The sequence below is a fragment of the Lates calcarifer genome, linkage group LG3 (assembly GCF_001640805.2).
Source record: "Lates calcarifer isolate ASB-BC8 linkage group LG3, TLL_Latcal_v3, whole genome shotgun sequence".
In the NCBI taxonomy this organism is placed as follows: domain Eukaryota; kingdom Metazoa; phylum Chordata; class Actinopteri; family Centropomidae; genus Lates; species Lates calcarifer.
In genome coordinates this window covers 5692998-5710612 of record NC_066835.1, presented here as the reverse complement: position 1 = coordinate 5710612, position 17615 = coordinate 5692998, and the positions used below count along the sequence as shown (strand labels likewise).

Sequence of the window (17615 nt, the reverse complement as noted above, 5' to 3'; positions counted from 1 at the left end):
ATACGATGACAAATTGTAGCTAACACTAAAATATGCAGTTTCATTACATGCCTCATTGTATTTATAATCAATAAGCCATTAGCAACAGCTGAGGAGGTTAATATTACCTTGCTGATGATGTCTAAATTCGGGAATTCAGAGAAACTGAAGTCCATTGCCAAGCCCAAAATTCCCAAGAATGATTTACTCTCCAAAAGCCTAAGGTGAACAATATTTTCCAGGAAGCTCGATTATTCCATATGACAAAAATGCACCATTAGCTTGACCAATCTTTCCTAAACCAAAGTCAGTCCCAATACTTCCTTGGTCACTGGTACTATATGAGGGTGGGTTGTGGTGAAACACAACAACACTGCTACACCCCCTCAGTGAAAAGGGGCGAGGGACGAGAGGAAGATGCCAGAAATGTTCCTCACCCCTTGCTATACGGACACAACCCACAACACAGTCAGTGATCATTCCACATCAGGACTATCACTGGGTCGTGTGTGTGTGTGTGTGTGTGTGTCAGAATATGTCAACACTCTGCACACACCTCTGTGGCTTGAGACTTGTAAGGGCCTCAAAGGGGTCAAGTGGACATTAGACTGGCTGATACAACAAAGCAGTTTACTCAACAATACCACTACAAGTCTGCCCCGGAGAGACTGTGATAAATACCTCAGGGAGGGGTTGGGATGAGTGTGTTTCTGTGTTTAAAAACAGAGAGAGCAAATGCAACAGCTGCTCGGACCCAGACAGATGGGACGGGTGGTGGTATGGGTGGTCAGTCAGAAGAGGCAGGGAAAATTTGCCAACATACCAGAAAAAGAGTGCACACACACACACACACACACACACACACACACACACACACACACACACACAGCATCTTCCTTATCTGATTAAAGAGCAGCTACATGCAGGCATAATCTCATAATGGCTCCCACACAGCTGACTTGGACATGTCGCTTCTAAGCCAGCTGTTACGGGTCAAGAGAAACCAGAACCGTGCACATGTGTGAGCATCCCTGCATAGTTGTGGACTTCCCACATTTGCAGCGTGCCAGAGATTCCTCACTGAGGGATGTGTGGGAATGGCAGGAATTCCTTGAAGCTGAGGGAGTGGACAGGAATAGGGAGTCCGTGACCTGAACGCCTGACCTACATCCTGATCATCGATGCTCTAAGATGCCTGGTTATACTGCCCAGCGTAGTTTTATTTGACCACATGCCTATTTCATTCATGAATACTACACTGTTTTACTGTGGGAAATGCTGAAATGGAATCAATTTGATTTTTAACACTTTATAGTGATTCACTGAAGTATGCACGAACACGTTTTATGTTTCCCACGGAGCAAATGCTGTTTCAGAGGCATTTTCGTACCGTAAAAATTTCAATAAACTGACCCCCTCAGCTTCCCATTCTCACATGGCACATATATAGTTTACAAAAATAATGATGGCAGATTTACCACTGAAATGTGTAGTTATTTTTGATCCTTGGTTTTAGAATTGATTTTAAAGGGTATATTAGAGGAGGCTTATCATTTCTTTGTGGACAAGCATCAATTTGGCAAGCTGAAATACTGGTGCTGGCATATTATCAGGTGAATCTAGCTGGCCAGTTAAGCTAACATTAGCACAATTAGCTGCTTTCTTTGGCTGACTTTTAAATGTTTCAATCCGACTCACAAAAGGGGCCATAAATATACTTGTGATGGCTACTTAGATTTACTAGAAGATTAAAGTTGCATTTACTGAGCAAAAATTCTGCATCCTCAGCAGCTGATAATCCATATAGAAGAAATATAAATTAAGAAGCAGCATTGCTCTTGCTGTATTTTGCAGTGTAAAGCTAAAATTGTAAATATAATGAAAAATATACTATCAGACTCTAATTTCACTCTAACATAGCCCTGTTTAGCTTCTTACCTTATGTACTTTTTTGTCTTTTCAAACAGTATGTTCTCACTTTTATCACTACAAAAGTAAAGGATTTTAGGATGAGGACTAATCAATATGTTTTGTTGGAAGGAGCACTATCTCAGATAATGAGTTTGACTGGGTTTGAAGGACAGAGCTGCTAACGTTATATACTGTATCGACTATATTCCACTAAATAATGTAGCATAAAAAGCTCCTTGGCCTTGGAACTAATCCTCAGTTACTACTGCAGGTAGTAAGCTAGTTAGCAGGACAAGCTAACTTATGGAAAAATCCAGAGCTACCACTCCTAGTTACAGTTGCTATACAGTTATGATTGGACAGTCACTCTTCGAGACAGGGGTTTAGCAAACAGTCAGTTGCTGCCAACCTTGTTATGTCTTACTGGGTAACATGAGGAATGGAATGATTGGTAAATGTGTCTGCTATGCTACTGTATATTTAAGAGGCTTTAATCCCACCGAACATAAATAACTAGTAAGTGACAGGTAATCGTCTCTACGACTGATGCAGGTGTCACTTTTCACTTTTGACATACTGAGGACACACTGATGATCCTAGAAGAGCAACACTATTGTTCATCAGTTTCATTCCTCTATTGTGTTTCCCTCTGTATCTTTTCCATTTGCCCTCTTCATATCATGAACCCTCAGCACAATTTTTGTGCTTTGAGTTTTTATTCACAGCCAGCAACACTGTCTTATTCATCTCCTTCCATCTGAGCTGCCATTATCCTACTTTGACGTGCCTCTCCCTCCTAGTAGAGCAGCTCTGACTGGCTGCTGCACAGCTCAGTGTTGCCTGACTGGACAACACAGAAACAAGAAAGGCTGATCTGATTGGCTGTTGTGATCAGGCACAGTTGTGCTATTCTAACAACACACCAACTGTGGGTACAGCTGTCATTGGCTACACCACTGTAGACACACAGACAAGTGGGTGACTACTTAACAAAACACACATGTAATTACAGCCTATTGTTTCATTTTATGATTAAGAAATATGTACCCATATTTTTAGCTGCTATATATATCAGTGTGAGACACTACAATTTACTTTCACAGCCCGACACTCCTAAAGCTGTAAAATCCTTCCTAACACCGGTGGAATGAATTCTCAGGCCAGCCATCTGGTTTGATCTAAGAGAGACAGCGTGGACTAAAAGATGCAATTTTTCAAAAGAGACATTTGTTTAGCACTTATTTCATGCTGCATTAAAAATCAGGCCTCGTCGATGAAAACGGGGTATCATTATCTAGAGGCATCAAGCTGACAGCGTAAGCGATTCAACAGTGCAGCCTGGGTGTTTCCAGTCCACTCAGGCTCTCTGTGTCCTTCCATTTTCCATCTTTTTTGTCCCCAAATCTGAGATTTGGCCCATGAAAGGGAGCAAGAAAAAGCACCATCTTTCCTTTAACTCCGCCTCTTTCTGTTCTCTCCATCCATCCAGACCTCTAATAGCAGGGTAGGCTAACCGAGCGAGAAGCAGGCCAGGGTTACCCCAGCGACCCAAACACAGCAGGGGAGGAGGGGAGAGGGAGGAGAGAAAAAAAAAAAAACAGAGAGAGAAGAGGGAGAAAAGAAGGCTTGTTTTTGGTGCCAAGAGTTCATTCGTCCGGGTCTTTTAACGCCACCTGATCTTATTCTGACAAACCAGTGACGAAACACCAAGAACACCAAGTTTCACACATAAAATTCTAATACTCCTAAGGAAAAAGACTAATTTTACTTCCATACTTCACTCCTGTCACTGACTGAGATTCAGTGCAACACACAGTGAACTGTTTAACGCTGTTGTCTTGTTTTTAGCTGTTGACTCCTGCTGCAGCTCACTGTAAACAGCCAAATGCATGCTTGCTGCAACCCTTTTTCTGCCTCTGCTACTCTAATGTGCTCGAATACGCCATCTGGAGGTAACGCTGGCATGCAATTTCAGCTTCAGCTTCAGCAAATGATCAGTGAAGATTGACACAAATTCACCTACAAGGGAGATGGAGAGAGGAAAAAAAGTAGAACGAGAGACAGTGATGGAAATGGACGAGCCCACAACACTCCCTCCTTGCAAGGCACTCTTCAGCACATCTGTCAAGGTCCAAAGGCATTAACATTATTACATAACAGCACTGCCCCCCAACCTCCCCCTACAACCCACCCGTCAGCCACCCAGTCAGACCAGTGGCTGAGGAGGCCAGGCCAACAGATGGACAGGCCTAATCCCCCGCAACCCCCCTCTAAACCAGGAAGTGATAACTGGCAAGCACTAGAAAGCTTAAAACACTGCCCTGACAGCTTTACACAGACAGGCCAAACAGTAGCAATGAAGCCAAGTATTGTCTAGATATAATTGCATTCATGATGCTATCATTGCCTTTTTCTGCAGGCGCTGGAGCTGTCTCCATCAAGGCCCCGGGGCTTTGGAGCAACCTGCCAACTCACTGTCCTCCTTTATATCTAGGGTTTGAGGGTTTTGATTTTTCAAGGCCGATACTGCTGACACTTTTAGACTAAAGCTATTTAAAGTCAAATTTGTGTGTGTCTCTCTTTTTCAGACTGGAAAGCCTAGTCCATGAAACATTAAAACTTCCTACTGACACACAAAGGAGTAATAATCTTAAATATCAAAGTGGTCATATGTCTCCTCAAAATGTCACATCAGAGGAAAACAGCACTGAGTGGCAAATATCAACCCTCAAATATGACAGAACAAACCATCATTATAACATACTCTTAGGCTTGGTCTGTTCTGTGCCAATAAAAAAGGAAGAGTAACTGTCACTGAGAGGAGAGGAAACAAAAGAAATGTCATTTTAGGATGACGGAAAGGCAAACTGGGTGAATAAATCATAATGGAGGAAAGAGCAGAGGGGACACGAAATATCAAATCTGAAATCAAATGATAATGGACAGAGGGGCTGGAGGAAACAGAGGGAAGAGGAATGAAAGCGACAGACATCATCCATCTCAACTCATCATGCAGACGCTGCTGTCGCTACGGAGATGGGCGCTAGGCACAGGTAGCCAATCATGGCATGGGGAACATGGTTTCTGATGGCGGAGAATAATGGGAGGAGGGGAGGAGGAGGGGTGGAGTCAAGGAGAGAAGGGGAGTCACGCAGATGTGATGGTGAGAAATAATGGTGACAATGACCTGTCATTGTCACTGGGATTGCTGAAATATTAATTTTGTGTGTGTGTGCGTGTGAGAGTGTCTGTGTGTGTGACACTCTTATTTCCAATATTAATAAAATATACCATCACCAGACAAAAAAAAGACAGAATTAGACATGGTGAGGGTGGAAAAACAGTGGCACAATTGCATTAGGGTTGACATCTGTGTGAATGTTTGTTTTACCTGCTATCTGACTCGATACATCTCCTTTTGGCTCTTTAGGGAGGGATCCATCTGTAGGCACACAAAAAACAAAGAAAAGCAAAATTATATTAACAAGACAGAAAAAATTTGATTCTGCTTGACATTGTAAATTGGCTAATCCAACAAATGTGTAATGGTTTTTTACAGTTCTGTACAATAAATGAACAAAAAAGTAATACACTAACAGTGTCTGACTAAGTGCTAACACACACATGGTGACAATCCCAACATTCTGACATTAAACAGGTATAAAGTTCACCTTGTTTACTATTTTAGTTTAGCAAGTTAGCATGCTGCCATTTGCTAGTGGCACTTAAAGCAAAGTCTAGCCAGGGCTAATGGGAGTGTCATTAGTTTTGAAGGTGTTTGGTCATAAACCAAATTGTACAAACTAAAATTGTGGCTTGTAACTGGCACAAAATAAAGAATGAATGTAATGTATGTAATGAATGAATGAATGTCTGTACCAAATGTCATGGCAATCGATCCAATAGCTGTTGAGACAAAAAAAGACATGCTGGCACGGTGATTTGCGTTAGTGTGGCTAAAAAAGTAATAGCACTGCTTTAGAGGGAGTAGGGTACTGTTTGTCCAGCACAAACAGAGAGGATTTCAGAATAAGGGTTTTGCATTAGTTAAAGGCTGATGGAAAACTCCAACATTAGCTTGTTCAGTAAAGCGAAAAACCAAAGTAGCTAAATTGTCTAATTTTCAGAAATCTGAGCACACCTAATACCACTGGTGTGAGACGAAAAGCTACCACTTGTCTCAACCATGTTCTCCTTCATTTAGAATTATTATACTGAGGTACCAACAATTTGACAGTTTCCCATGTTCCTGAACAGCATGTTTTGCTTACACTGGACCAGTGCATGTAGGAGTCATCTTCTCATCACCCTATAACTCATGACCGAGGCCCACTGGTCTCTCAGCCAATACAACAATTGGCCCATTGATCCAGCCTATAGTCTGTGTGTGAGAGAAGTTGCTGCTGTGACTGAGGGGAAGATGCGGTCAGTGTCATGTGCTGTCAACATGTAAACAGGCTGGACGCTCGCCTGGTTGACTCAGTGACACATGCTCCCTCTGTTCTGACTCAGGCTAACTCCTTCCTGTTTAACCTTACAGAGAGTTGCATTAAGGCAAATAGAGGCTTATGGCTGTACTGAATATAGGATCTGTACTGTCAAATATTTAACAATACGCACTGGGATATAGTCTGATTTCTATGTTGAAGACCTAGATTACATGTAGTATACAGTACAAGCAGAGCACATTTTCTCTCCTCTACAATGCAGACGTTCATTGGCTGAAGTGCACCGAAGAGAAACATGCACACAGACTTGAGTCACACCTAAAGAGTAAAGTTTTCATTAAAGTAACAGTATAACCTGCTCTTCGGTTTTCAGTTGACTCTGTATCAAAGAACAATGACTCTCTTGCTCACATGCTTGCACTTGCAAACACACAGGACAGTGATCCAACTTATGCTACATTCATATCATACAGCACTGGTAGGTGGGAAAGATTTCCACTCAAGATGCTTGTATGACTGCAGAGTTGGTTATATAAGGAATAAATTGCTCTGGATTTACAAATTAGTACTATATCCATTAAATATCTGTTTAATTGATTTGAACAATGGACATTTGCTCCGTGTGCAAAACTGCAACCCTTCCTGTTCATTTGAATGGGGAAGCACAGAATAACGCGCGTCGTGTGGGAAAGAAAAAACAAAATCTGGTTCCATTTTTTCAGTAAGGCCGTGTGATATCATCAGGCAAGATGATGCAATGGCCAATTCATGTAAGCGCAACGACGACATCCAAAGGGAGAAAAATCTTGTTCTTGTCTGAAGCATTGTTTTATTCTGCTGTTAATAAAGACACTGTGAACATAAAGAAACTCATCTACACCATGATGACCTGTCCAGAGTTGTACGATTTTGCCATGATGGAGTACGAATACATCGCCGTGCAGACAGTTGGCATTTAATCTGTCTTTAAGTAGGATCTTCTTCTCTGTGTGTTAAACACTCAAATGCATGATTTACTGCAGCATGGGTTTTTGCTTATGCGACTCATCCACATTTCTTTAGATTTTCAGGTACTTCCACATTATTAATTGCCAAGTCAGATATAATGAAGAAACATCTGATATTTCAAGTCATAATCACAACTTGAAAACTTTTGTTTACGGTGACTGATATGATATAAATGCAACAGAAGTTAAGGGCTCTAAGCCAGTAAGTATCTACCTCGCTAAAGAGCCCTTGAAGAAGAAACACAAGTCCTTCTAGCTTCATCCAACAGCCCATGACCTCTGACCTTCACTCACTATCCTTCCATCATATTAAGGCACCCAACTGTTTCCATTTATCAGCTGATTCGGTCATTATGATACAATACTTCTCTACATAACAAGTGGTTCCTTTCTAAGTGAGCTACCTCATCAGACAGCTGTGCAACATTTTGCTTTTGGCAGTTTCCATTAATCAACATACAGCCGCACGGTACACATAAAACTATACATGAGCAAACTTGCTGGCAACAACTGCCAGTGCCACAGGGGCTCATATTCATAGCATGGGAAAGCAGAGCTGAACAGTGAAGAGAAGCTCAGTGATCTCAAGGGAATTTTCTCTAAAGCCGTGTACCTGGGAGAAACTTCACAGGGAATGAATGAGATGAAGGAGAAAGCAGGGAAAAAAGAAGGCAACAGAGAGACCAAACACCCACATACTTCACATATTTGCAATGCCAAAGATGTCCACTTAAGCCACAGTGTGCAACAATGTAATACCAGACTACAGTAGTGGTTGCCCACATCTTATCACAATCTAAACAATAAGTCTTGTAGCCTAGCCAGAAATCAAACATGCATGGACAAAATGGAGATAAAATACAATGTATGTGTGCATAAAGAGACACAGATACACATGCAGTCATGAACAGAGGGTTTTCTTCTGAGATCTGGCCGTTAGAGCTGTGGTTTAATCCAACCACACACACACACAGACGTGCATACACACTGAGCCAACTTTGTTACAGACCATAGTAGGATAAGCCCACCGCTAAAACGTCACTTGAGCTGTTTGGATAAAGTTAAACAGATCACACACACATCTAATAGCCGTTGAGGAAATGACAAAGCAAAAAATGCAACACGCCTGATCCCACAAAACATCCAAAGTCCCCCCTCTCCGAAACTCACAAACACTCAGATACAGTGAACTCACCTAGACCTCAGCTCTGTTGAACACTGCCTATACTGTATCCTAAACTGAGCTCCCTTCCACAGACAGCTCTCGCTTGTCCCGACACACACTGTTTCTGTCTCCGAGCCTGCGTTAACACAAGACCACCCTTTCTGTGGGCCCCTGCCTTCCCCTTCTCGGCAGGCACACTCATCGTTTGACTCATACACAAATAGGAAAGACCCCTTTCATTTAAAAATACCTATTGTCTGGCTCACACTCACTGAAATGAGGTGTGAGGCACAAAAACAATGAGCAATACTCTGCTGTCAAAGTTGTCTAGGAGAGTGTAGTGGCATATATTGCTGTAGGGGTTTCGCAAACATTTAAAATGTCAAGGGCCACGGACAACACATTTAACAATATCTTACCTAAGGGATCAGCCATCTCAGCGGATTTTTGTTGCTTGGCACAGAGCTGTCGGTGGTGAGATAACAATGAGAGAGTGAAACTTGCAGGATGTGTGTCTATCTCCTGAAACTCATGATCAAAGTGGAAGGTAATACTCAAGTTAAAGTGATAATGAAAGAGTTTTGTGTTTTTGTTATCTTGGTCTCTGTTTCTGGAGCCAAATGTTCATTGCTGTGGTATTTATGCACTGCACTTCCCAGAGAGAGAGCGAGAGAGAGAGAGAACACTCTTAGTTAAACAATGTTATCGTTACTGTGACGTCACTTTCCGTGGATTTCTGTACAAGTCTGAGTTTCTGCCGTTGGTACTCTTTTCTTTGTTGTTTCAGCCATAATGGTCAGCATTTGGTGCAGGTAGAGGCACAATCCTGTTCAGATTCCTACTCTAATCTTAAAAGATTACTCCACTGATTTAGCTTTGCGCCCCTTTAATGTTGTTGGATTCATGATGGACAGTTTAAGAGAGGATTGAAATCAATATGGCAGAACAAGAGATATGGTCTGTTTTATTCCACACATTCCTCTTCCTTGTTAAAACCTGGTGCCTGCATTTCCCACAATGCAACTTAGAATGACAACAGTTCAGGATTCTGCTGTATTATGCTAGTAGTGGCTAATGTAGCATCGAGCCACTAGGACTATCAGACCCACCGATACAAAAGGCTAGGACAGTGACTGCTGCTATTCAGCGTGATTGAGATCTGGCTTTGCTTTGCTTCTCAATTCTCTACAATGTGTCTTTAACAACTTAGCAGGACATTAAAAAGAAAAGTGATGTGTGAAAAGAAATCACAGACATCGTTGGTTTGTCTGGCGGCAGCAATGCATATGTCAGAAAATAACTGTCCAGTCAGCACACAGCATGTAAATTATGAGCTTAACACAACATACCACAAGAGCGACAGATTCATTGGAGGCCAGATACTGCCAAGTGCTTTGTATCCGTATGTGAACGCACTGTTAAGCAGAGATGTGGAGTGAGCACCAGAAGTCTAATAAGCTACCTTCTTTCTTCTTCTTTCACTACATCTCCAGATTTTTTTTCAAACTTGCAGCCTTTAAAACCAACTGATGCCGACTCAAGTGACATCTCTTGAGAAAATTTATCACACTTAACGCAGCTGCTTCTGAAGCCACAAAAAGCTTGGAACTGATGTGTAAATTTAGTTCCCCTCTTTACCACACCTGAGAACTGTAACGTACTTGCTTTTTACCAAATATTTGTGCACACAACTAACTGAAATGTAAGTGGGATTGTTCACACTCTTGCTAGAAATGCACAAATCCAATATGCTAAATCTTGATTGGTGATACTGATTTTATTTAACAGATCCTAGTATAAGCCAGATGTGACCAGTCCACAATACCACAGCCTCAGTTTTTAGTGCCACAGTAATTTTACTGTACATAAAAATGATCTAAATACATTCTGCATATTGTACTATACAACTTTAATATTTGGGAAACACAGCACACTGGTATCAGATGGAGCAGAGATCCTCAACTGAGCTACTGGAACCAACATCAAAAGAGAAAAAGGTGGATCGGTGCATCCCTAATACTTGCCTTTGTGTGTACCAGGAAGTTTTAAAAGCACAGTATATCCTCTGAATCATGGCTGACTGACACAATGAAAACATGGAGAGGTTACTATACTCCCTGTGCGATACTGTCACAGTTAAAACAAAGCTAATCAGAGGCTTACCTTCATTTGTGCCCAACTGTCATCCACCTAAACACTGATTTTATTCTTAACACCTGATTCTTGTTTGGTGTGCCAGTCACGGTGCTTGTATCTGTAACCCTGAAGAGATCAGTTGTTCAGAGATCAACTGCTAGCCAGTTCTTCTTCATTCCATACAAAGTTGGAACATTAATTACATCCTCACCTGTTCACCTAAGTGCTTTTACCAACAGCTTGCTGAATCAAAACTGTGTCTTGGATACATGAATCTACCATAAATCTATAATCAAAAACTTAACTGATGATAGACAGGAGCAGACAGAATATATTAAGTATAGGAACTGTTTATTCATTCATTAAGAGTACTGGTACTGACATTCTTCTATCCTGGCACTGCACAAAATATCAGGGCTAAAGACCACTGCTTTAAACTGTTCATTTTTCCACAAAGACCCCCTCAAAGACCTCAGCAGTCTGTAGCCTTTGCTTTAACTCACAAAAGGCCACTGACTGCGATGTTTACAGTGGATCAATTCCTCTGAGTTCCTGGCCCTTAGCAGGAGAGAAAAAGGGAGTGAAAAGTAGTCAGAGGAAGAGATAGACAGAAAGAGAAAGTGCGCAAGATGGGGAGGGCAACAGTGAGATAGCAGTTTTGAATGCACTGGAGACCCAAAGAAAAAAAAAGGAGTACAATGGTCTTTCAGGACTTGTCCTAGTTTGGTTCACTCTCTCTCTCTCTCTGTCTCTTTTTACTCTCAAAATAGGAGCAGGGACCATTCTGGCAAATCTTTCACACTGATCCTAATCAATTGCAAGCCAATTCAATTCTTTTACTGACCTCTTTCATTAGCCAGTAGAAACTATGTTAACACACCTTGGCACTCACATCTACACTTCCCCTCTTCATTATCTGTCCAAGGCCTTGCTCGCTCTCCATCTTTGAATTTCACAGCTCCTTCTGTCCTTTGTCTTCCACCTGTGCTGAATAGACTTCCTTATTTCCCTCTAACAGCACAATAAAATCATTCACTCATTCCCAAGGCTTATTGTTTACGCTCCTCTTACAAGAAGGCATAAAGAAATGGTTATCTGCACACGTGAGTTCACGGCCACTTGCAACCTGCACTCCTCTCCCACTCCCACTCCCGCTCCTGCTCCCCTCCAACCTACCTCCTGTCTTCTCTTTTATCTCCATCTTCTCTCCATTTTTCTCTTTGCCCCCTTGACTCTTTTCGCTCTCTCGTTGCAGCTTGTTTTAAAAGAAGGCAGCGGCAGGGCGGCAAATTTTCCCCGAGCTCACACCAATTAGCTATCACGCCGGAGAAATTACTGAACGAGAGCACAGCAGATGAGAGGAAAAAGTGGGACAAGCTCCTTTTTATAAACACACAGAGAGGCGAGAGGTTTGCATATGTGGGTATCATGTGTGTGTGTGTGCTGTATGTGTGTTTCAATTGTTCCTAAGAGGGGATTTAAACAAGCCAAAAACATTTACAACAACCTAATACTTCAATTCCCTGGCTAATAGACTATAATTGACTTTTTCAAAACTTTTATCCAACAAGATAAAACAATACTAGCAAAGGGTTACTGAAACTTAATGGCCCCTTCTTCACTTCTCATTACCTACTCTGGAACTGACTGTAAATACTTTGTTCTGGTTTTTACCTGAATCACAAATATTCTGACAGTTACATTACTACATGAGCAAACTTCTGCTTTTTCAGTGTGGCTTATTCATAAGATTGGAGCTGCACCGCAGGTAAAACTTTGTTTTTAATGCATCCAGATACAGTGTGTGATCTCTGTCTGAACTAAATGGCCCATATGAAGATCACAGAAACCGCCCATCACTGTTAGCACTTATCAGCTGGCCTTTGGTCTTATCTGTTCTGTATCTGGGCGGGAACCTGCATGTCTGTTTGTGTGAGTGGTAAAGGCTCACAGATAGCACAGGCCTCTGCCGACCTGGTTTACATAGGCCTGCTGGTAAAGACATAACGTAGGTCAGATGGACAGACACGGTAGCTGTTGTTACCATGGTGACAGACTGAAAACCAGCCTTTTGTGGTGCGCATAAAATGCAGAATGAAACACATACTTGCAGCACAGAGAGTCATCTTTATTCTGTACATTTCTTGTGCAAATACAAAATATATACGTTCTCTGAAACACCCCACTACTACAGCCTTGTGTGTCTGTATCATTCAATGCCAATATCACTATAGCTGTTAAGTATCAAAAGTCTGTCCTGAATTTGTGATCAGATTTTAATTATTTGATTAGACAGTTCCTGATTTAAATCAAATTTCCCAAATTATAGATTATAATTTATTCTGGTTAAGTTTTTGTATGGCTGCTTGTGTTTAGGCATCATTAAAAGGAATAGTTCAGCATTTTAAGACTTGTTTGTTTTCTTAGGTGGGAAGATTGACAAATGACAAGTTGTGGTTTCACAGGGGATAATGTGGCAACCAGTGGAGACTCCAGAGGGTCACTGCCCCTGGACATGAAATCATAAAATCCCACAAAACCAGAGTTTTCGTGTTTTTACATTTCAGTCTTTCTACTGATTTTGGGACTTTGATACTGTCACACATTATGCCAAGTTAGCTGGCTGTTGCTTTAACAGATGGACATGAGGGCGATATCAAACTCCTCATCTAACTTTTGGCAAGAAAGCAAATAAACATATTTCCCAAAATGCCAAACAGTTCTAATTTGCAAGGATTAGTCATTACTGATCAGAAAGTATTCTGCAACTTTTTTCATAACCAAATTATTTAAGTAATTTTCAAGCAAAAATGCTAATACATGGACTGTTGGTTAGACAAAACAAGACAGTTGAGGACAACCCACTTTTTCCACTATTTTCTAAAATGTAAAAGACTAAAATATTAATCAAGTAAATAATCTGCAACTTAATCAGTATCAAAAATAATTGTTTGTTGCAGCCCTAAACAATTCTGTCAGAGCCTGTGTTTGTGTGTTAACATAAGCACTGACCCATAACAAATCCACCTACCTACCGCCCCTCTCTCTACCTCCACGCCTACATATGAAAACACACACAGAGGGTAATCCCAGGGAATAAACACCAGATCAGATTAGGTCAGTATGTGTAATCCAATGAACTCTCACCTCTAACATGCCTAATGCTGTTAGAGCTGACAACATCACACACACACAGGGACAGAGACTTGTACTGCTGTCACACAGCCCTGGTCTCAAACACTTATTATACATATATATACTCCTGTTTAAGTAAGCAGATTTGTTGTTAAAACAGTTCTTGGCCAGTCTGCTTTCCCACACACTCCATACCCTCTCTGAGAGGATCTACAATCTGCTCACTATATTACTAATAATATACTGACTTTCCTGTATCATAACATTGCATACTTACATATATTTTCACAGCGATCAACAGGTACATCTATGGCAATCTTATTAAATCCATTTCTGTAATGACTTCAGTGCAGCATAGCAAGCGACACAGGGCCAATGTTATTCATCACCCTTTTCAAATTACTCCCCAAACTTCTCCCACCTCATTGGTAAGCTGTTTCAGGCTGCTCTTCACATTGCCATGTAAGGCACATCCAGAGAAAGACAAAACTTGTTTACAAGCATCTGACTATCAGGGAAGTGAACGTTGTTCCCTCTGAAATGCAATCTGGTGTTTTTTGTCCTGGTTTAGGGGTTGTATTACTGTGGTACGCCTAAAAGTTCACACTGACATCATACATGCTTTGGGCTACAAAAAACTCCAGCGCTCCCATTCATTTTACTTCATGGCTTTTGATGGCTTCGCTCACCGTGTTCTGATTGAAAAATTACAGTGTTTTGTCTAGCCAGGCATCTGTGGGCTGGGTTTTCCGACCATTTATGCTGTGGACCCCAGTCTGTAAGGTCAAAAAAATTTTCCCTCTATGTGTGTTACCATGGTAGTCCCCAAAATCTTAAATTTGCATTAGCAATTTCTCCATTTGCATTAATAACCCTATACCACCTTCATTTACATAGTACAAGATCATTTTGCAGCTGATTCGTTCCTGGTCTGCATTTGTAGGTGTGCTTATCAGTTTTTAAGACCTTATAAAATTTCCGCATTTAACCTCAGCGTGATTGTTTCCAACCACTAAACCTACTGCGGTTCTGACAGGAAACTATAACTGCTGCACTGCCACCATGAGAAATTCACCTCTTGGCTCACCTCATGACATAAACTGTACAGCACATTCAACCAAGAATAACGTGAAGAAGGCAAACACAGACTTTTCACACTGAAAGACATCATTGTTATGCCAAAGTAAACGTAACCCAGATGACCAGTCCTTACAAGCCTGTGATATGATACACAGAAAGGCCTTGAGCACGATGATGTATTGTGCCAGCTTGGCATCAGGTTTACCACAGAACTGTTCAACCAAAATGTTTTCCAGAGAAAGCTGCAGCAGCTATAATCAATATGTATATTCCCTGGATCGTTTTAGCATCTTTCAGCTCATTGTTTTGGTTTTCTGACCAGCAACTTAACTGTTTTGATTCACTCTCACAGCTCTCAAAGCATTATTTTTGTCAGCAGCAGGCAGCCATTTTCAGTCTAAAACCTCTGAAAACTGATTATAAACTGATTTATTTTACTTTCTATCTGCACAAACTTAGCAACTTGGTGAACATAGTGGAGCAACAAACAGCTAGAATGAGCTAAAAGGAAAGTGAATATTGGATCTTGCATTCTGTAGATGGCCAGAGTGCTAATCTTGCTCCCTAATGAATGCATTAATAGGCAATTATTTTATTATAACACATTTGCTTGCTTAATGCAGGTTTAAAGAAACTGTTACCTAAAGTAGGAAATGCTGAAGTGCACCATGTCAGTATTTTCTGCGGTAGCTTTAATTTACTTTCCCCCTATTCTCCCAGCTGGTCTGAGATTTGTAGCTTTTGTTATGTCTGTGCTGTGATTCTTGTTTGTTGTTAGTAGAAATTTTGGAAGCTGTCCCTCTTTCAGACCAGAATAAGCTTTACAAGTGGGCAGTTTCTGTCACGTGACATAGAGTAACAGTGGGTTTTTTACAGTGATTTGTCAAACGTAACCTTAGATGTTTTCCTTCCATTCTCTGGCACAAACATCCATTTTGTATCAACTGTGTCACAGACTGTGTGCACTAATCCTGATCTGAAGTGTCATTCCTTGTAATGAGCTAAGAGACGGGCAACTCTCTCTGTTTTACCAAAACTTTGATCATACTGCCACGGTTCCCAGCAAATTATAATTCAAACAAGGAAAATAAAACCCCAATCCTCCCACTCAAACTGACTACACAGCAAATTCAGGGGGTCCAGCTTTGTCTGATAGCTGTAATCTGCCTTTAAAAATTTAATGTACTTGCACCTGTTATTAGGGAGGAGAAAGATTATATGTTTACACAAGTACTCATGGGAAAATGACAGCAATTTAAATAATTTACTCTTTACCGTTTACCAACCAACTGATATTTTCAATCGTTTTCTTCAATTTGACTCTGCAAATATATGACAGTGTGACAGAAAGAAGATGTTATTCAGGACATGGTGGTAATAATATTAAAATAGGGTCAGCAGATGACTGTCCGTTATATTATTTGGGATACTTTTATTTCCAAAACAAACCATTTTATATGTTGATGAAATCCCCTTAAATTTCCATCCTCATCCACATATACAGATGGGATGTTTTTGTATATGCTGCTAATGGTTTCCAAGTGCCTGGGCTGCTGGTCTTGTTACCATGTGTTCAGTGTTGCATTTGTGCATCATTTTAAGGGATGAATGCCTTTCTAACTGAAACATCACATTTTTAATGCCACAATAAAAGGAACGGTTTGAGTAGAAGGGATGTTTTTTATCCCCATTTTTAGCTTAATGTCCAGCCCTTTCTAAAAAGCTTTTTACCCAGCCATCCATTTGCTCTTGATTGAAGCTGCCTGCCTACATAAAAGGCCAAAATCTCATAACCACCATCTTTCCCTCCAGCTGGCATCCATTTACTATATTCATGCCACTCTTCTGTACAATAGTACGGTTACTTAGAGGTGTGCGTGGTACCAGATATTTATGTGCAGATGAGTAAAGCAAGGGTGAATGTAGTGTGCTGTAACCTTAATAATACAAAGACAGGGAGAAGACAAGATGAAGGGGGAAAGAGACAGGGTCACTGAGAACGGCAAATCGGCGACAACGCTCGCCTGAGTGTGAGTAAGTGTGAAAAGCAATTGAGAGAGAACAGTGGCTGCCTATCGCAAAGCCCCTGTACTGGGAGCCACATGATGCCCGAGTGTCGAAAAGTGTTACCCTCGATTACTCAGCCTGAGCATCTAAAAAATGTGTCTTTCCAGTGCACTGAGTTCTGTGCTCTGAAGCCAATTTTCAGCTAAATTCTGCTCAGTTTTTCCCTTAAGACTAACTGCACCTAATCTAATAATTTAGACATTTGAAGGTCGCGGTTGGTGAAACAAGTATATGTTGTGAGACGATATGAATTTGTCTAAAGTCAAAGATTTCGCTATACAGTTTAAACTGTGGTATCTATCCTTAAACAGACACATTTGCATCTATCAACACAAAGCACCAAACTGATGTTAGTGTTGTCTTTTACCCAAATGATAAATTTTGTATTCTGCTTGGAATTCATCAGAATAAATTTTATGGAAGGTGAACTGAGGCAAGCTATCTCTATGCCACTAAAAAGCATTGGCAGCACATCAAGAGTGAATTATTGTAACTGACAGAGAAACCACTGAATTTTTGTCATGATTTCAACGAAGAATCTGTATTTAACAAAGATTTGTCACATTATGGTTGACACTCGATTCTCTTAACAAGGTCAGCATCTGCAACAGTACCAATCAGGCATATCCATTCTGTGCATCCTTAATCTGTCCCTTTAATATCTCCTTTACTGCCCATTATGGATAG

At 40.9% G+C, this 17615-nt stretch overlaps 1 long non-coding RNA gene across 1 annotated transcript in view; it reads right to left on the bottom strand.

Annotated features, from left to right (window-relative positions):
• LOC127139047 (uncharacterized) overlaps positions 1 to 17615 on the bottom strand; it is a 29676-nt gene that overhangs the window by 6596 nt on the left and 5465 nt on the right. Inside the window, exon 2 of the long non-coding RNA XR_007808877.1 lies at positions 5282 to 5332. This is a non-coding gene — a long non-coding RNA (uncharacterized LOC127139047). The remainder of the gene's footprint in view (positions 1 to 5281; positions 5333 to 17615) is intronic.